General features: G+C 38.1%; 1 long non-coding RNA gene across 1 annotated transcript in view; it reads right to left on the reverse strand.

The window, feature by feature from the left end:
- Window positions 1-284: 284 nt before the first annotated feature.
- Window positions 285-20,976, reverse strand: part of LOC310896094 — a 46,725-nt gene continuing 26,033 nt past the window's right edge. Inside the window, exons 2-5 of the long non-coding RNA XR_014581170.1 lie at window positions 20,593-20,659; window positions 6,228-6,312; window positions 1,690-1,752; window positions 285-490 (exon numbers count right to left, since the gene is read on the reverse strand). This is a non-coding gene — a long non-coding RNA (uncharacterized lncRNA). The remainder of the gene's footprint in view (window positions 491-1,689; window positions 1,753-6,227; window positions 6,313-20,592; window positions 20,660-20,976) is intronic.

Raw genomic sequence — 20,976 nt, forward strand, 5'->3', positions numbered from 1 at the left:
ACACCATGCCACCAAAGCCAGGCAAGAAGCTGTACAGATTCCTTCACAGGTGGACTTATTCCTTCTGTTGCAGGAAAGGATGGACTCTGTAGACAAACACCCTGCGATGGCAATGACTATGTATAAACTTGTGCCTAGCAGCAATGGCCTATTGGACAGGATTACACTGTAACTTTTTTTGTATGAAGTTCATTTCATAGAATATATATATATATATACATATTTTTTTCCTTTTGGACTTACTCTTGCTTTAACTTTCAATGAATTTTAGCACTAACCTGAAAAAAAATTGGAAAAAACCTGGACTAGGGCTGAACATGTAAGACTTTCCAGCTTCTAAACGTGAAATAGCCAGTCTAAAAACTATGTCAGCTTTTTGCTGTTGTCTTCAGAGCCAAGCAGGCACTGCCAGGCCCCCTCTGCAGATCGTGCAGAGTTGTGTGCAGCCCAGGGAATTCACATAAGGTTCGGTAGAGCTGGTTCTGCGAAACTGAAGCAAAGCAGTTGTGTCAGCATGGTGTTATACCCAAGGAAAATCTAACAAAACTACACACAGTACTATGACAATGTGTGGATATCAAAGCCTGGATAATTTGACCTCTTTGGAGCAACCAATTGTGTTATATAGATATATTTCACTCTAACTGAGCAGCAGTATAAAAAGAACAATCCAACTACTTTTCACCTCTTAGATTAGGAAAAAAAATAAACTGTAGGCCCACAGAGAGAGTTGATTTTTTTTGTCGTCTTCAACACTACACACTTTACAGCCTTCCTATGTTAATAAAAATAGCTCCTTTTGCTCTTGTCTGTGATCAGTCCTACAGATTATTTTCAAACAAGGAAAACAAGTAAACAAATTACAATTTTCAGTAACAGAGGAGACATTCACACTCAGGTTATTTTTGTAACACCATAACCCTGATGGATTTAAGTCTCATTTATACAAAAATAAAGAATCAAATATTATAAATATCTACTTTAATATCTAGGAAAGGCATTCTCTCTCCAAGGATATTTGTAAAATAAATATGTAATGAATGTCAAAATCTCAGCCAGTTTAGGTTTTCTGAATTTCTGGGCTTTTAGCCATTTGCTGCTTGCTGCATTCTTTGCCTCTTGCTGTGAAGCTGTATGTGCTTCACCATCATGAAATACTGGAAGGTGCACTCACAAACACTGTGTCTGTTGGTTTTGAATCTGTAGTTAAGATAACAGATTTTTTTTTCTTCCACATAAAGTAAGTGTTGGAAATACTAGTAATGATACTGTCGTCTTATGAAATCTAAATGTAAAAAAGAAAAATGTCAAAGCCTACTGCTGTAAGTTTTAGTGAGAATAAAATCCCATCTAATTAAAGGAGGAAACCTCGCCAGAGGTCAGCATTAATAACTGTCAAGTAAATTCACATATAAAAGGAAAGTATCAAGTCAGAGTTGGCTGCCGTGCATGTGGAGGATTACTAGATGTATTAGTGACACTAGAAGGAAATTTATTTTATCCTTAATTAAACCTGACTTATATGAATTCACATGTATTGGTAAGACTTAGTCTCCCATTACTTCAAAATGAAGTAAATGCTGTGCTTTCTGTATTATTTTAGATCCTTGTATTATTTTATGTCTAGAGATTTACTTATTTTCTAGGCTCAGTAATCATACCAGACCAGAATTACAAAATGGATTAGACCTTCTGCATGTCAAAGGGAGAGTAACATCACAGTCCAATGTCACGTGCTCTCCTTATTGTTCCCTGAAAATGAAAAAAGAGATACAAACAAAAGTTATATCAGGTGAAAATAGCCTCCATGAGCAAACGTATACCATAATAAAACACCAAAAAATGGATTGTGGCAAATACAGACATAGATGACATGAATGCATGGCTCCATCCCCTGTTGGATATTGTTCTTGGTCTTGCTCAAGTGTAAATGAAGAATCATGGGCTCCTGTAATTTTGTCTAGGTATTTTATGATTTGCTTACAGGCTACTTAGTGGGTGCACCAGTACTGCACCAGTACTTTGGCAAGTAAGGTCTTGCTATCGTATTATTTTATATTCTTTTAATTATTATTTTAATTAATTAATTAATTAAGAATCATATGTGATTTATAAGATGATTCCATTTTTCCATTACTCAATGTAATTCAGTAATTAATTGGAAATAGTTTAAAATGTAGACATGGGATTTAAATTTTGAGTCTAAAAACTGTTAATTCTCAAAATGACTAATTTGTTATCTGTACTGATAATTTTAAGATAGAAATTTTAAATAGGAATTTATGAAAGCACAAAAGGTGAAAAAAAAAAAAAAAACCAGCAGGATACCTTGCAGCATGTGCTAAAGCTAGTTCTGTTGACACAATGGAGTCTGTATTCACAAGATGTTCAGCTTCTTCAGAAAAATGGGCACAGTTTTTTAGTTTTGGTTTGTTTGTTTGTTTTTCTGGCAATTTTCTTTCATTGTAAATTCAAGTTTTATAGTTTGCAAACATTAAAAAAAAAAAAAAGGTGCAGCAGACCTTTGGATATGGAATTGAAAATAAATATTTTTGAATTAATTCGATAACATAGCCCCTCAAGAGAGAAAGATTTGTGATAAAGGTTAATACTTCTACAGAAAAAGCTATAATGAAATCTAATTTTTCAAACAAAATTAAGCTGAATAAATTCAGGTTAAGATTGAAACATAAAAGTTTAATAAAGGATAATTAATTGCAAAAAACATCCTTATCCCATTTGTTGGAATTTTAAATCAAGACTGAATATGTCAAAGGTCTGTGATGTAGATACTATTGAAATTACACGAGATTGTTATTCATCACAGTTCTACCCTAAGTAATCTAAGAACCAACCACAAGTACTTACATTGTTTTGCAATTTATGTAATAAAAGCTGCCATCAATATTTTTGATTTATCAGACAGCAAAATTCTGTTAATAAAGTAACATAGTTACAAATACAAGTACTCAAGGCTACAAAACAACAAAACTCAGTTTGCCAATATAAAATTTTATATATTGGGCAAATCCAAATCTATTTTTGTGTAACAAGTCAATGACACAAACCTAACACTAAATCACGCAGTTGAATATTACATAGCTTTTCCTAAACATGGAGGCAATGGGACTTCATTAAAAAATATCTTAAAATATATATATATAATGTGAAGAATTGAATTTAATAGTGCGAATTTCATTTTAGACGTGCCAATCGTATTTATTGACATCCCAAAAAGTATTCATTGAATGCTTTAATTCATATACTTAAGGTGAAATAGTAGAAAATACTTTCTTAATGTAGAAAATCTTGATCATTCTTGTCTTTAGATAGTCTTAGCAGCAAGTTTTATTGTTTAATAACTGTGGAAAATTGCCTTTAAAAATACTGAAAAAAAGATTATGTGTATCTCTGCCCTCTGTGTTTGTCCATTTAGAGAGGGATTCCTCTCATCCACCAACACTCAAATAACCAGACATCTAGCCTAAGCAAATCATATATGCTCCTTCTACAGCCAGTGTTAAGATATAGGTGTCTCCAGTGAGTGATATTTTCCCAGTGAAGTCTAGAGCTTACGATGATGTGTGTATATCTTCTGGAAGTGTTTCTCCCTAACTGACCACGAAAACAGCAACGGTGATGAGTTTAAATTAAATGTTCATCCTTTAGATTGCTAAAGAATGCAAACAGTTTATGATCCCATCTCAAAACATTCATATGAAATATGCAAGTGCTTATGGATATAAATGTTGGTAATGGAGCTGGTTCCTTCTGTAGTGGAATGGCACCAGTGGATGGCACAGCTGAGATCCCAGCACCAACCAATGCTAATCTGTCCTCTCAGAAATCAGACCCAACTACGAGTGCTCTGATAGAGGTCAGTGTCATCTTATATTATCAACTTAAGATTTTATGTGCATGCTTCTCTATGGAATAAAGTGGTGATACTACACTGAGTCTGTTTAATAGCAAATTCAATAATAATTACCAACATCAGCTATACAGTGTTTTGGATTGGTTTGCTTGTAGCATATTAAGCCAGATGCCCTTGTGAAGTCAAAGTAATTAATTCTACAGTGTTTTCAATCTACCTGTCCTGCTTTGAGTTATCTTGTAATTCTGTTGATAAAATAAGCGTTTGTGTTCCCTAATTAGATTGGGAAAATAATTAATGAAGTCCTTGGTTTATTAGACTAGCAGCTGCACATACAAATGTGCATTTGTGTGAGATATCCTCAAAACTTGTTAAAGCATTAAATGTATACTAATTGTCATCTAAATTCCCCACTGACAGCTGCTTTACAGTGCCAATTCACCTATTAGTATCTTCAATTGTGCATAAACAGAATAACAGGCATGCCAATGTAAATGTTAATTTAGGAAACTTCTAAAATGTTTTGTAAAAGGGGAGCACTGTCATCACAGAAGACAATCACTGAGTAGATAATGAGGGAAAAGCTGTTAGCTTCGGTACTGCAAAAGTGAGTCCAAGATATACATAAAAACTTGTCCCTGCTAAAGGCAATGACAATGCTGTCATGTACACTAAAGGGAACATGATTTCACTCTATTTGTATCAAGTATCTGTCAGTAAATCTGCCAGTAAATCAATGTTAATTCAAATAAACCATCAAAATTCAGAAAAGTAAAGTAGGATTAAGGCACAAATTTTCTTATAAGATTAGAGCAGGCATTACCACACTGAAATTTAAGCATCTATGAATTTAGTTCCATCATTTAATTCCATCATCTAGTATTTCTCTCTAAACAGTGAAAGGAGAAAAAGATTTGAAATGAACTAGTCACCTATCCTTCCCTATCAGGAGGGTAGAGATGCTTCTCTGGAAAGTTAACTTTAACTGAATGCCTATCTGAGGTAGCTAATTTACTCCTTGGCATCAGGACTTCTTCCTACTGATGGGGTAGGATCTATCAACCATATACAATATGGTTGTGTATATATCTATCTATATCTATATCATCTATATCTATATCTATATATCTATATCTATCTATATCTATATCTGTATTTCTTATCAGTCTTGAATTTAGATCTCCTTATAACTACCAGAGTTTTAGGTACCCCCAAGGAATAGTCTGATTATGGACTGAAATGTCCCAGCTCCTGATCAGGTCAGTACCCAAGACACATGAATGCTTAAGCAAAATTCAGTTCAGCCTGATACCCAGAGGTGTTTGCCATGATAAACCTGCTGGATTGGTTCTGGTAGGCAGTCTCAGAACTTGCCACACCATTCCAAAACAGAGGAAGATGACAGTGACTCCTTCTCTCCCAGCAGTGCCTTTCGGCCAGTGAGAAAGAGACAACTTCTCTGTGCTAAGTGCCAGGTGAACTTGAAGTGCCTCAGGAAGGAACAGGAGTAACCATGGTTTTTTTTGCTTGTGAATTTTTTTTTTCTTGTATGTGTGTGTGAGAGCTTTGGTTTCTTGTTCAGCATTATAGTATCTACTGACATTCATTGAAGCTGTGAAAATCAAGCGCGACTTCCTTTCATACCTCTGCTAGCACAACTTGGTAGCTACTGGATGAACCTGATTTTTTTACTTAAACCTTCTAATTAAAGTTTACATATGCCCCATAAATGTGTTTTGCTGTCATAACTTTAAAAAGCCTAAGAATCCACCCACCTCAGACTGTTGTCCAGAAGGTGATAAAATCTCAAAGTATGTGCTGTCTTGACAGCATCAACTGCAAATTAGAAGCGCTGTCTGTGATCACTCACCTCGTCATTAGGCTGACAGAAACCTGTAGGTCTGACAGGGTACCCTGTGAGTGACTGGTTCACTCTTCTGGTGATGCTATTTTCTTGTCATCTGTAGTAAACTTAGTAAAGAATATTTGTACTGCAAACACACCTCCAGTTCATGTAGATGAATATGCAATAAACTTGTATCAAAAAGCTTCCCCTCCACCAAAGATTGGCATTTATTTTGTCAAAAAATATTTCCCCTGGATGAAGTGAGCTGAGTTGATGCATGAGTGATCACACAGAGGGAAATACTGGGATTTAAAGTAACAAGTATATCTTTGGAAACAAAATAATTCAGAATAAGTAAATAAATAAATAAATAATATTGCATGCCATGTTTTTGTGAGTGAAGGATTTGTGGAAACAGATTCAGGGTATGAAAAAAATATGGTACTGCAGAAAGTGAGTGATTTTTATTTATTTATGTGGGATGATGAAAGGGATAATGTGCATTACCTTGATGGCCTTGCAGTCACCTTAGCAGATCTGATGAGTCATCTGCGTGGTAGCTCATTGAGTCACTATGTATTGTTGGCTGCCACTGTAATCACAGACAGACTTATTGAAAAGAAGCAGATTATGTAAGAAAAACTAAGAACATCTTCATCAGAATTCCGTCTGTGGCAAAGTATACCCAGCCTGCATGCTCACTGAAAAAGTCGTGAATAACTGAAAGCCAAGGTGTATAAGAGAAAGAGAGAAAGCTCTGGGTGCCTCCAGGTACCTATGCTAGGGATAAAACTGTTGTAGAGAGCTTAGCTACTCTTTGTAGCGTAGCATGAAGTGTGTTCTGGCTAGCACTAAGGGAGAAGCAAAAGCTGCCACAACCCTCTTGTAAATCCACTCCACTCTGTGTGCAGCACAGCAGAGTCCCAAGAGCAAATGATGCCCATTTGTAACCATGGGAAAATAAAATACAGCAAATGAGATACTTTATGGCAGTTATAAACCATTTAACATATATATTAATTAAGCATAAAACAGTTTAACACATTACTAAATTGTCTGCTGAACAAAAATAAGCATAGTTTATCTTTCATTTATCATTAAAGATGGATTCTTGATTAACTGAGATATTGGCATGGAGTCCAGTGGCTGAATTTTGACTAATTATCATCTGGAACAGGGTCACAAAGGACAACAGTTGTTATACGAAAACTGCAGGCATATCTGCAGGTTTTCATTCCAGGAAATCAATGAATCCTGTTGAATTCAAATGTTTCTATTATTATCCTTTCAGCAAAGATTTGGTACAAGATTAAGTAGATTTGTAGGTGACAACTCAATTTCTACGACGGTAAATTTGCTTTGTGAGAGTGAAGTCAGTAAAGTAAAGATAATTTACACTATCTCAGGGCAAAATCCAGAGTCAATATTAAGTTCCAGACCCTTTGTATGGGTAAAACAGTGAATGATTTCAGTGGAGGCAGCACATGATTCTTGAATGTAACCTCAGGACCAAAGTATCAGGTTTCCTGTACTTTCATTCCAAAACAACTCTGTGCAGTCTCTCAGAATATTTTTAAAATCCAGAATACTTCAGTGAGAATAGATATCAAAATGAGTTTTGTATGAGTCAGAATTTAGGATGTCAGATTTAACATATATGTTTATTCCACTTTTTTTTTTTTTTTGGGTGTGTGTGTATTGACTTACTGTTATTTGACTGTTGAACAAAATGACCCTAAAAGTTTTCTCACACTCTGAAAAATTAATTAGGTTATTCTGGATTCTCTACTCAGTCAGCTCAGTTGTTATGACAACAAAATTTTTATCACTTTCTTAACATCAGTCCTTTTGATTTCTGTAGGGTTTTTTGTTGTTGTTTTTGTTTTGTTTTGTTTTTTTTTTGTTTTTGTTTTTTAGAAAGAAAAAAATCCTTCCAAACTCAGGAAATAAATTCTTTGCTTTTTAATATTTAGAGCCATAAAGATCACGCCCATCAATGACCCAGCTTAATAACTTTCTTAAAGTATTCTAAGAGTCAAAGAGTTTTCCAAGGGCTGCTGAAGACTCAATACAAAAAGTATCTGCAGCTCATCAGTGGTCCTACATGCTCACTGATCTGGGAATCATTCAGATATTATAGACAGGCTATATATAATAACTGTAGTTCTGACATCTGATCGGAAGACGTCATGCAGTAAAATATAGTTTAGCAAAGAGGGCGGGCTTTTTATTATAATTATTTTGAATGCACTTGGGTAATGAGGCAGTTTCATGTCAGGTGCTGACATGATGCTCCTGTTTCTAAGAATAGCTTTTCCTGGGTGGAAAACTTTTAACTTGCTTCCAGCTCTTTCATTTTTGTGGCAATATTGTAAAAAGCAGTTTGACTTACTGAAGATTTGAATCACCCTCCTTTTAGAATAATATACTTCATGATTGTTTTTTGAAAGAAGATAAAATATTTTATGTGACAAAGGCTGTCCAGAAGACAGAGGACTGTGTTGTTCATCTGTGGAGTTTTGTGTAAGCTTTTTTGGGTGTCAGGACCAGATCTAGTCAGAAATGTAGATTGGGAATCTTTCTAATCACCTCCAGTCATGCCATGGAGTGTAAATCAAAGTTTCTCGATTCCATACCTTCAATCCCTGAATGTGGTCTGGGGAGAATTAGGTACTTTAAAATACAGCTGTTTTGAAGCACATGGAATTAGTTGATAAAAATGGCAATACAAAAGTATACCTGTGAATCACCTTCCTGTGAACTTTTGTACCTAAAGTGGATTGGAAAATAAGGGAGCTATCTCCCCTTAGGGATGGAAAGCACTCTGCTGCAGCAAGATTTATACGATATGTCTTTCAAATAAAGTAATATCTGATTCTTGGTTATGAGTTGTGTTAAGCACTGTATGTCTTTTCTGTAGTAACCCAAAGATTAGAGTTCTGGAGGAAATGGGAGTGCCGTTTTTTATGTTCATCTCAGTTCTTCCTTCCTTTTTCTGGTCCAGTGAATCTTTTCTTTCTTTTTTTTTCCTTTTTTCTTTCTTTCTTGTCTGCCTTCCTGCCTTCCTTCCACCTTCCTGCCTTCATGTCTTGGTCTTTCTTTCCCCAAAAGCTTCAAAAAGAGTAGCTGAAAGCTTTTACATTCCAGAATAACAGAAAAGCTAATGTAGGCCAATTGCTAATGATTCCCTGAACTGCTGGTCTGAATATCCGTCAGTGTCCTCTCATTATTCCCTCAGTTCCCTCAGAATGTAGATGAATATAACTAGCTGGTTATTGTACAAAGCTAGGTATGACAATTCTTTGGGGGAAGAAAAAAAGATGCACGGATGGGGAGGGTTAAAAACAGGAGCATAAAACACCTATCTGTGTGTATTGAACTATGCCACTCAAGGTATTTTTACGTGTACTGTGTCTGGCTGGGATGGAATTAACTTTCCCTGCAACAGCCCGTGTAGTGCTGTGCTCTGCACTCGTAGCTAGAACAGCACTGGTATCACACCAGTGTTGTGTCTATTGCTGCACAATACTGGCACAACATCAGGACTCCCTCTAAACATCCCCAGAGCCAGCAGGCTGCGGGTGGACAAGAGGTGGGGAGGGGACCTCACCAGGGCAACTGACCTAAACCGACTAAAGGGATATTCCGTACCATATGATGTCATACTCAGCAATAGAAGGTGGGAAAGGGAAAGAAGAGAGGAGTATCTTGTTATGAAAATGTCTGTCCTTCCAAACAAGTGCTACATATATTGAGGCCCTGCTTCCCAGGACGTGGCCAAACATCTCTCTTTGATTGGAAGTAGAGAATATATATTTTTCTCTCTCTGTGCTACTACACGGCCTTTACTTGTTTTTCCCCTCTTCCTTTTCCCTTTAGTTAAATTAGCTTTATCTCAACCAGTTAGCCTTTTCTTTTTTTCTTTCCAGCATATTTTCTTCTCCCCCTCTTCTTCTGAGGAGGGGGACTGAGAGAGTGGTTGTGGCAGAGTTCAGCTGCTCAGCAAGGTAAAACCACCATATTATGTTATCTGTTTGGCTTTTGGGCTGCATACTGGAGGATGAATGTGAAAACTTCTGGACACCCCCAGGCAAGAACAGCTGCATCTGAAAACTTTTTCATGTAAACTAAGGCAGTAGTGAATGAACTGAAATGTCTGAAGATGTAAAAAACAATAGCATGAGGGGTTCTACAGTGGTATTTTTATTTTAGACCAAATACCTCCAGCCTCCTTTACTGATCTCCTCTTTAATCTGCACTTCTGTTATGGCCTATGAAGTGAAGGCATTTGCCCTTCTCAGAGACATATTGTATGTAGGTTGCGAGATTTCACAGTATTGTTGTGATGAGAGCGAGGTAAGTACAAAATGACTGTATCCCTCTGAAGATGTCAGTAGAGGAAGGATTCTTGGTTTCCTCAGCATGGGAGTGAGGAGAAGAAAAGGGGACCTGCAAGTGTTTAAAAGCAGCACCTACAGCAGGGTGATGATCATGACATAATTCTGCATAGATCTATATTGTAACTCCATTTAAATACGGACTTCACTGTAAAGTGAAGTAGATGCCTTATTTATCTCATAAGTCTGCTGGAATTGTTTAGGAAGCCCAGTTACAAGTCTGTCCTGATCTGATGCTGATGAAGGCTCTGGTTAGACAAGTTCCCAGGCAACCTGATCTAAAGGGTGGCACCCCTGCCGATGGCAGAGGGGGTTGATGATCTTTAAGGTCCCTTCCAAGACAAGCTACTCTATGATTCTGCGACACTGTTAGAGGGGTGATGGAAGCATTTCAGAAGGAACTTCATGCAAGCAGCTCCTGTAATTTGTTGACTATATTGCAGTAGAATGGATTCTATATCTACACTAAATGAAGCAAGTGCAAGGCCCAAATATGACTGTACAAATAGTTTAATCTTCATCTGGTTCCTCTTACAGTTTTGGCCTATGGCTGCTAGCATTCATGCTCAGTTTTACTCGTTTGTGAAGCCATTAGAAATCAATGGATGTGAAATTATTGGGTTTATATTTGTGTATTATAATAACTATATATCTTTAAAGCTTTAAAGTTATATTGACTTTCGTGACTCATGAATTAATAATCCAGTTTTTAAGCTATAAACCATACTGCGCTGGAATAACTGACTGCAAGAACTCTGTGCTGTCCATTGGTGATAACAGACAGGAACAAGCAGCTTTCATGTTTTGTTTTGTTTTGTTTGTGAAGATGTCATTATAATAACATGAACTTAACTCAGTTTAAATCTTACTTTGACTTTTAAAACTCACAAAACACATGAATTGAGGCAGAACAAAACAATGTCAATAAAGTCAGGGAAATAAATTATTTGTTTAGAGACAAGAAAAAGATGTAACAAAAAAAAGAAGTGAGTCAATGAGTGTAATGAAGACATAGGTGGAAAGCCTGCTGAAAATAATTGACATTGAAAGGGATCTGGGAGCTACGTCTGACAGCAAGTTGAATATGAGTCAACAGTGTTCCCTGGCAGTCAAAAGGGCTGACTGCACCCTGGGGTGTATCAAGCAAGACATTGCTAAGCAGTTGAGGGAAGTTATTGTCCCGCTCTGCTCAGTGCTTTTGTGGCCTCACCTCGAGCACTCAAGGCCTTTCATTACTTAAAGGGGTCTAAAAGGATGGAGAAGGACTCTTTACTTGGGTAGATAAAGATAGGACAAGGGGGAATGGTCTTAAACTAAAAGAGGATAGATTTAGAATAGACATTAGGAGGAAATTCTTCGCTGTAAACATAACGATGCACTGGAACAGGTTGCCAAGAGAAGTTGTGGACGCCCCATCCCTGGAGGTGTCCAGTGCCAGGCTGGATGGGGCCTTGGCCAACCTGATCTAGTGGGTGGCATCCCTGCCTATGGCAGGGGGGATGTAACTAGATGATCTTTAAGATCCCTTTCAAACCAAGCCATTCTATGATTCTATGATACTATAATATCTGAGCAACAAACAGTCCCTCTGAAGTTTCAGTGTATATGTTTCTGCTTAATTAGTTCATCATACAATCTTTGAACAACAAAGAAAATCAGCAGTTAAAATGCTATCAGGAGCCACAGTCTCACATAAACATTTCTCTAGAAGTACTGAAGGCCAGGTCATCCATGAAAGACCATGAGATAGAATTGGAAAGCAGATGACAAACATTCTGCTACATGTCGCTGCCTGCATAGAAAGCAAGAGCATGATAAAAACACACAAGATGCGTGGGTGGGGAAAGACAACGGGGATGGAGCAAGGAGAAAGCATAACAGAACAATTCTGGTTTCTGTTGTTCATCTCTACTGGGATTCCATCTGCCATTCCCCAAAACTCTTCCTGTCTAAAGTAATAAATTCCTTACACTAAAAAATAGCAAATAACTGTTGGAAAAAATATGCCATCTGCAAGGAGCTACAGGATTCACCCAGACTTTTATTGTTGAGTTGGCATCATGGTTTACATCAATGCGTTCTGGGTCACGATCAATGTTTGCTGTTAACTGAGAACTGGAAACTGTTCTTAGTGTGCAGGTCTTAGCAGAGTATCCTGCTGCTACTGGGTGACGGATTTTTCACTAACATTGTAGACCTCTTGAGGGCTCACAACACTATCAATGTGGTAGATTTACCCTGCTGGGCTGCTAAATTCCACCACAAATATTTTCTCACTCCCCTTTCTCAAAGGAAAAGGGCATATGAGCTGAGATAAGGTCAGGGAGATTTCTCACCAGTTACCATCATGGGCAAAACAGACTCAGCACAGGGAGATTAATGTAATTTATTGTCTATCACTAGCAGATTACAACAGTGAGAAACTTCAAGCAAACTAAAAACACCTTTCCCCCACCTCCTGCCCCCGTTTCCATCCACCCTATTCTACCTCCTCCCCACAAGCAGCATTGGAGAATGGGGGCTGCAGTCAGTCCATGATGCTTTGTCATCTGCTGCCCTTTCACGGTCACTCTCTGCCCCTGCTCCACATGGGGTCCCTGCCATGGGATGCCGTCCTTCCCGAACTGAGCCTGAGGGAGCTGCCCACAGGCAGCAGCTCTTCAAGAACTGCTCCCACATGGCTCTGTACCACAGGGTCCATCCATCCGTCAGAAGCAAACTGCTCCAGCACGGGTCCCCCACGGGCGGCAGCTCCCCCCAGACCCCCTGCTCCTGCGTGGGCTCCTCTCCACGGGCTGCAGCTCCGGCCCGGGGCCTGCTCCTGCGGGGGCTCTCCATGGGCCGCAGCCTCCTCCAGGCCACATCCACCTGCTCCACCGGGGGCTCCTCCACGGGCTGCAGCGTGGAGATCTGCTCCGTGTGGGACCCATGGGCTGCAGGGGGACAGCCTGCTCCACCAGGGGCCTCTCCACAGGCCGCAGGGGAACTGCTGCTCCCTGCCTGGAGCACCTCCTGCCCTCCTTCTGAACTCACCTTGGGGGCTGCAAGGCTGGTTCTCACTCTTCGCTTTTCCTGCTGCAGTTGCATGGTGCTTTTTCCCTTTCTTCCATCTGCTCTTCCAAAGGCCCAACCAGCGTCGCTCCCTGGCTGGGCTCTGGCCAGCAGTGGGTCCCTTTTGGAGCTGGCTGGATCTGGCTCTGATCTGACATGGGGCAGCTGCTGGGCTCTACTTCCAGAGGCCACCCCTTCTACCAAACCCTTGCCACGTAAACCCAAAACAATCCAGTATAACACACCTGTGTCTAGTACCAATGAGAAACCTCACCACTAGAGAATACATTTTTATTACAAGGAAAATGGATCCCGAGCTCTCTGGTAGCACTGCTGCATTTGCAGGTTTATACGCTCAAGAAGAAGCCTACCTGAACTTTCTCTTCCTTGCCCTCTATCATGCATTTTTAAGTTTATCATATGCCACAAGTATCATACTGCCTCCTACACTCTGCTGTTTGGCTGTTCTGTTTTATCCTGAAAAAACGCAGATCTCAGACCTGGACTGATTGCTGCATTAGGTACTTCAGGAAGAACATGCAAAAAACTTGGGAGCTACTGCTGCATGAGGCAGGGAGTTTCCCCGGTCATCTGATCCACTGGAAGGGCCTGCTCCATATCTTCATCAAAGCTGTAATGAGCCTGGTAGCTGTGTCCTGTCCATGACCCAGTTAATTGTCTCTATAGAAATATATGGATAACTCTGAAATGGTATTTAAGTCTTAATTTAGGTGCCTGTGAATTTATGGAAGGTGCTTGCAAGCCTGCTTCTGTTCCCAAATTAGCCAGTGAATATGTTATAGTTTTGCATTAATTGTTTATCTTCTGTTTTCCTTTGTGTCCCTGTGTATAAGGAATAACACCCTTAAAAGGTGTTTTGGGGAAAAATACTGTTTAGTACTCAATAACATCAGTCATTTAATCTTTAATTTGGCATCAGATATATACCAAGCCATAACCAGAGGAATGGAAAGATCCTACAAAATGACACTGCAACACTGGTCTATTATCTTCATGTTTTCAAAGCCATGTAGAAAAGTTCAGTTGCCTGACATACATATGGGATCAAATTCAATAATTCAAATCTACATTTTATAGTGTGGCCTACTGGGTAATGAAAATTTGACTGGATGATTTTGTAGTCACGGGCACTTGCCCTTCTTTTACATGGGGAAAAATAAAGATATTAAAAAATGTTTGTATATTTAAACTTACTGATGATGTGATGAATTAAAAGAAGAGTAAGATAGGATATGTGCAGTCCCTATAGATTATCTTTTGTATGTGGGTTGGAGACTACTAGGCTTTTTAACAGTTTCTAAATGTGCTAAGAAATTCCTCAAAATCTGCTGCTAGTCTGTTGACTACAACTTCTTGGCCAAAGATACAGATGGACAGATTTTTTAATACCTTCAAGTAGCATTTCATGATGATTCACACCAAGAATAGGAAAAAGAAACATAATATTTGAAACAGTTTAATATCTTTATGGTTTCTCACAATCCTGGTAACATCAGGGTTAAGACAAAAAAATTACCTGTTTGGCTATGCCCTTGTCTATCATTCTTGATTCTCTTGCCTGCTGACTGAACTTTGAATGGTTTCCTCTACTGTATTTTAATCAGAGCCTGCACAGAAAAAATATCTGCTGCTTCTTTTCTCTCATCCTTCGTTATCTTCTTTTTGCCTCCTGTACATGGTTTCTTAAGCTGGAGGCTGTGATATTTAGTGAACAACCTCAGTCTTTTGCTGACAGACAGATCAGATCGGCTGCAATCTTTCCAAAAGCACTGCTTGTTCGTTTATATGCACCACAGCCATCCCTTTCTCAGCAGACTAGATCAATCTCAGTGTTACGGAGATTATATTGCTGTCAGTAAGCCTTCAGCTTTTTCCTCACTTTGCTGTAGCACAAGGCTACATATTGAAGACTAGATGAACTTGACATTTCATGTCACCCATTCAATATGCCAAAACGGAATTTTGCTTGAAGAAAAAGTGATTCAGATAGATCATTATGTAGTTACTGGAAACAGTCCATCTTCTGTGTGATCTAGTTAAAGACAAAGGTTCTCCTTAAGTATAGGTGTCATTGCCCAAGAATTCATTTAATGTTTTGCCAAAACCAATGTGCAAGTCTAATAAAGTCCTGTGGGCAACATTTGGTAGAGGAATGGGAAAAACTGGGAAATAGAGTCAGGTTTTCTGAGTTATGATCCCAGCTGTGACTCAGTCTGTGCGTGTGGCTTAATCTGTCACAAAATATTTCTTTCTCTTCATCTTGGAAGCTGCTGAGATTCTTGTAAGCTTCTATTGGCTTTTGATGAGAACTAATCTCATCAAAATCCTTTGAAATTATGTTTTAAAAAATAAATGTTTTAAAAAATAAAATGATATATAAATTTACCTTATTTATCTTCCCAGCAAAGCTGCATAAACACTTGTAGCTTTGAGTATTTGGTCGCATGAGATTAGGAATAGATGATACAAAATATAAAGCTTAAAGCAAACTTCAAAATGGATATTTTTTTCAAAATAAACATCACATTTTGTTTTAAAAGATCTGCATATTGGTAGTATAGCTCAGTGGCTTATTAATAATTTAATGGTTGCTGGATATTTTTTTTCTCTAATGAAAATCAATCCTCTTCCCCCCCCCCAAAAAAAAAAAGGCAAAAAACCTTAAAGATCAGTAGTCACACCTATGGAGTTAGGTATTTAAAAAAAATAAAAATAGGCAAAATAATGAGAAGTTTTGCCCAAGGCAATATATAGACTGAATGATTTCCAGAATGGTTAAAAAAGAAATCAGGATGTGATCAGAAGTGAAAGCAGCACTTAATTTACAGTTATTCACTCTGTAAGACAATATTCTTTATTATTGCATCTTCCACTTTCTCATGGCATTCCTAATGCCCTAATTTGCTCACTTAGTTTGACTATTATGTTCTGTTTTTGAAAAGTATGAGTTGGAAATATGATCTTTGTTTATGTGAGTAGCACAATTATTGCTTTCAATGTGCCCATTTGAGTCTGTAAAAATTTCCAAAGTCAAATGCAGATCCAAGATCTATAACTAAATTTTGCATATTCACTTACTTTGGGTGGATGTGCAGGGATATGAAATGCATCCAGAAACATGTGGCAGATCATGATTGCCTGTGGACTTGGGGATGGGGGGATAAATGTATGGTTAAAATTGCCCTAAAAGTCAGAGGATACAAATGAGATATTAATGAAAGTCTGGGATGGGCAGTGTACTAGCCATAAATAGCTGCTGCTGCTGTTTGACAGTTCGCTTGTTTGTATTGTGATTAGCATTATAAATGTCCATACATTTCTCATCAGCAGTGTTACTAGGCAGAGAGCATGTCTTCATTTGTATTTATAGTCAGGATATTACCTTTTGTCATGGGATGTGTGGGTTTTTTGTTTGGTTGGTTTGGTTTGGCTTTTTTTTACCCTTCTCTCCACTTTATTTTCCATTCTCTGCTTCTTAGCTCTTATTAGTCTGTCTTCCCTCAGCACTTTTTTCTCTAGAACAATTCTCTATCCCTTTGGAAATTCTTCCTATTTCTTTTTGATTTGAGTAAAGGCAGCATTTTTTCAACAGTCAATGGTGAAATTCATTGCCAAAGACAATAATTGAGGCCACAGAAGTATGTGGGCCAGATGTCTGTCCTCCAGAGCACCTGACATGTATATGGTTTGGGGTTTTTTTTGGTGCTTTGCAGCAGTGGAAATTAATCTGTGAGCCAAGTACTGAAAGAAATGGGAAAAGTTAATGCTTCGTTCTCCGTTAGAATTGCTGGCAAATATAGATAGAAGTAGAGCCTTGTGATAACAAGAAAATTACAATGTTTCTGTGAGTCTGTCCACATCTGAGCATGAAATATGCAGTGAAGCATAGCTATAACCACCAAGGAGGGTCAGGGACAGCCATAGGAAGGCAAGTCAAAGTGGTCACAGTAACAAACCCCAAGTCATAGAATGGTCTGGGTTGAAAAGGACCTTAAAGATCATCTAGTTTCAACCCCTCTGCTTTGGTCAGGGTTGCCAACCACTAGAGCAGGCTGCCCAGAGCTGCATCCAGCCTGGCCTTGAATGCCTCCAGGGACAGGGCATCCAGAACCTCTCTGGGCACCACCTCTCATATGTGCGAGTACAAAGCAAGAATCATAGAGTAATAGAATCATAAAGTCATTCAGATTGGAAAAAACCTCTTAGATCATCCAGTCTAATCTTTAACCCAGTACTGATAAGTCCACCACTAAATCATGCTACTAAGTTCTACAGCTATGCATTTCTTGAAGACCTTCAGGGATGGTGACTCAACCACTTCCCTGGGCAGCCTATTGCAATGCCACACAAACCTTTCAGTAAAGAAATTTCTCCTAATATCCAACCTAAACATCCCTGGTGCAACTTGAGGCCATTTTCCGTTGTCTTCTCATTGGTGCTTGGAAGAAGAGACTGATCCCCACTTTGCTACAACATCCTTCAAGGTAATTGTAAAGTAAAATAAGATTTCTCCTGAACCTCCTCTTCTCCAGGCTAAACAACCCCAGTTTCCTCAGCCTCTCCTCATAAGACTTGTGTTCTAGACCCTTCACCAGCTTTGTTGCCCTTCTTTGAACACACTCTAGCACCTGGATGTCCTTCTTGTAGTGAGGGGCCCAAAACTGAACACAGTATTCAGTGTTCTGGAGTGCAGCCTTACCAGAGCCAAGAGCAGAGGGACAATCACTTCCCTAGTCCTGCTGACCCTTCTATGTCTGATACAAGCCAAGATGCTGTTGGCTTTCTTGGCCAACAAAGATTTGGAGTTTAAGTGGAGACTTGTTAGAGCCACCAGAGGGATGAGCTCTCTTCCAGTGCACTTGAACCTACTTGACGGATCATCCTAGGCATCACTTCCTTGTGCTTCCCTTTGTACTGACTGCACATAATATTATCTTCAAAAATATTTGCAGAATTATGTCGTCACTAATTATAGAAAGCTTCATATTTGTTATCATTTGTGAAATTATCTTCAGTTTACTTGTACAAATAACTCTTCTCTCTCTTCCACTATTTTTCCTTAGTGTTTATGATATGATGAAATCATATCATCATCAGCTGATGAAAGGTAAAAAGCATGGAAACCTGGAGCTGTAGACATTAGAAAATACAATTTATGCACAAACTTCAGAAAAGTTTGTCTTCTGTGCTAGCATCTGTTTTTTTTTTGCTTATTTTACATATTAAAATTTGATCTAAGAATAACTGATTGGACACTAGGTATTTATTTTTTAATTACACACACGTTTTCTTGAAGGTAGAACTTCTCATTCAACAGCTTATACTCACCGTTTCTCATTTTTCACACCAAGAGATTCTCAAAGCATTCAACACAGTCATATGTGTTTCAAATGTGTTTCATATGTGTTTCAAAACAGCACTCTGCAGCAGCCTGGTTTGACTGTGAGATATTTGAGATGAATTTGCAGACATGAGCTCAATTGTCAGAAATTTTAAACTGAGATTTTCTGTTTAGATTGATAACTATAACTGGCTGAAGAAAGATGGGGAAAGCTGACTAGTCTTTTTCTGAATTTAATTACTTCCATGTGTGCTGAACTCTGACAGTTAAAGGAGGATTTTTTTAATTACTTTTTTTTTTTTATACATATATATTGACATTATGGCCTATGGTAATAAAGCTACTCTTAGAAGACAGAAAAAGATGTCACAAAGGAAACAAAAAATGAATTTAATAGAATAATAGCAAGTTAAGAAGACCTCTGAGTTCATGTGTTGCATAGGTCTGACTGTGTGAATAACTGGAGAGCATGTTTTATTTTTTCCATGGTATGCATTTACAGGAATTATATGAAAATAAAGAAACGTCAGTCTGTTGAACTCTTGCATTGGTGACTTCTTATCTGTGTGAGAATTCCCATCAAAATGAACAGGAGCTAGCTGTTGCCAGTATTTAATGATAGGGCTTGAGATACAATCTCAACTTTTCCTTCTTTCCACAAGCATTCAGCTCTTACTTGGATTTGACTTAGAGCATGATCCTTTGAAACTGGTGACACTGAATACTTTCTCTTGTTCCCCTCTTAAAGCATGGCTAATGGATGCATGTGTATTTGTCTAAGCTATTACACAAATACAACTAGGACATTTTCAATTTAAGTGTACATAATACATTTGGCTTATATGAGCCATTTCAAATAAACCAGAAGAACTGATGGAGTTGCAATTGTCAGTCAAGCCATTAGCTTCAGGGGAATTGCTCACTGAAGCAGGATGAGTTTTGGATTCCACTGAGGTTTCCAAAGGGAATCTACGAGCAGCTTGTCTTTCACTGAAAGAGCCCTCCTGGTGTTCACCAGTCCCTAAGCTGCGCATGTTGAACTTGTGTTCTGCAGTGCTTAAAAGCTGCAGTGCTACTTTGAGAAAAGTACATATTTGGTATCCATAAATTATGCTGTTCTTATTAACCTGCTTTAAGTTTTGAAATTATGCTTCAGGTATATGAAATTATACAAAATCTTTTTTAAAATTACAGACTGTATTCCCTCAACTATGCAAAGCAGTCCTTGCCTTTGGTGTAGTTGATTTCATTAACTTCTTTGACATATGTAAGTGCTTGTCATTGTAAGAAAAGCTTACAGATTAGAGTTTGATCTTTTTGTAGAGGTGGAACAAAATCTTCACTTGTCCCACTTGCAGCTGAAAGAGGAGTTATATGCAGGTGGCAATCCAACTACCTTCTTCATCTTTGGTTTGTTTATTCACATATTAATTTGCAAGTCATCCCTAAGAGGGTCTGCAATCTGAGTTGCAGAGCTTGTGCCCCTGTTGCATTTTAACCTGTGCTGACAGAGCTGACTGCCACACAAAATGCTGTGGCGTGCCTGTGGACCGTAACATCTTATGTCTACGGATGAAATACTACATAGGTCAAGGCTGAGAACATTATTATTCTTATGCCATACCATTGCAGTTCAAATCTGTAGATGCAAAAGAATGGAAAAAATCACTTATCTGCCCAAGATGGAGCTTTTGCACACATATAAGCTGAAAGATCTATTTTACCATTAGGATATGTATTCACTCTTCACTCAAAACAAAACAAAACAAAACATTTTGAATTGAATGTCATGAGGGGCTCAACTTAGCTGTCTAAACATGGGCACCTGAACTAGTAACATGGGTTACTAGTGTCAGGCCTTCTGTGGAAAGATGCAGGTCTCCCATACAACCAGTTCCAGGTGGATGACCCACATGCTTAATGGTATTTGTATGGCAGTTAATATCTAAGCTTTGTGAATTTGAAACAAGCCTTTAGGTTTCACTGCAAATATCCCCTTATCCATGATCATTTAAAATTTGGAAAGGGTAGAGGATTATTACATTTATAATTGCCTTCTTACCTTGTAAAACAAATGATTTCAAATTCCTAGCTTTTGCATTTTGTCTGTAAAATATGGAACAAAGATTCTGTATGAAAAATGAAAAAAAAAAAAAGAAAACAAAGTTTAGCCAAAGAGGAGACTTCTCATCGTGTACTAATATAATACCATTATTCTTCAGCCAAATTCTTGAACACTGTCATGCAAGACCCTGACTGCTGAGATTCCACATCTTGTTCTGAATACTGTGACAGAAAAGATTTGTTTGCATCTCCAAATTTAATCAGTTAGTTCACAGTAAAGGAAGGAAAAGCACCTCACATTTACCAAAGTTTATTTTTAGAATTGTTAAGTTAATGAAGCATTATTTTAAAAGTACATTTTTATTCTAGAAAAACAAAGCAA

Source organism: Anser anser (assembly GCF_964211835.1).
Source record: "Anser anser genome assembly, chromosome: 3".
Classification (NCBI taxonomy): Eukaryota; Metazoa; Chordata; class Aves; order Anseriformes; family Anatidae; genus Anser; species Anser anser.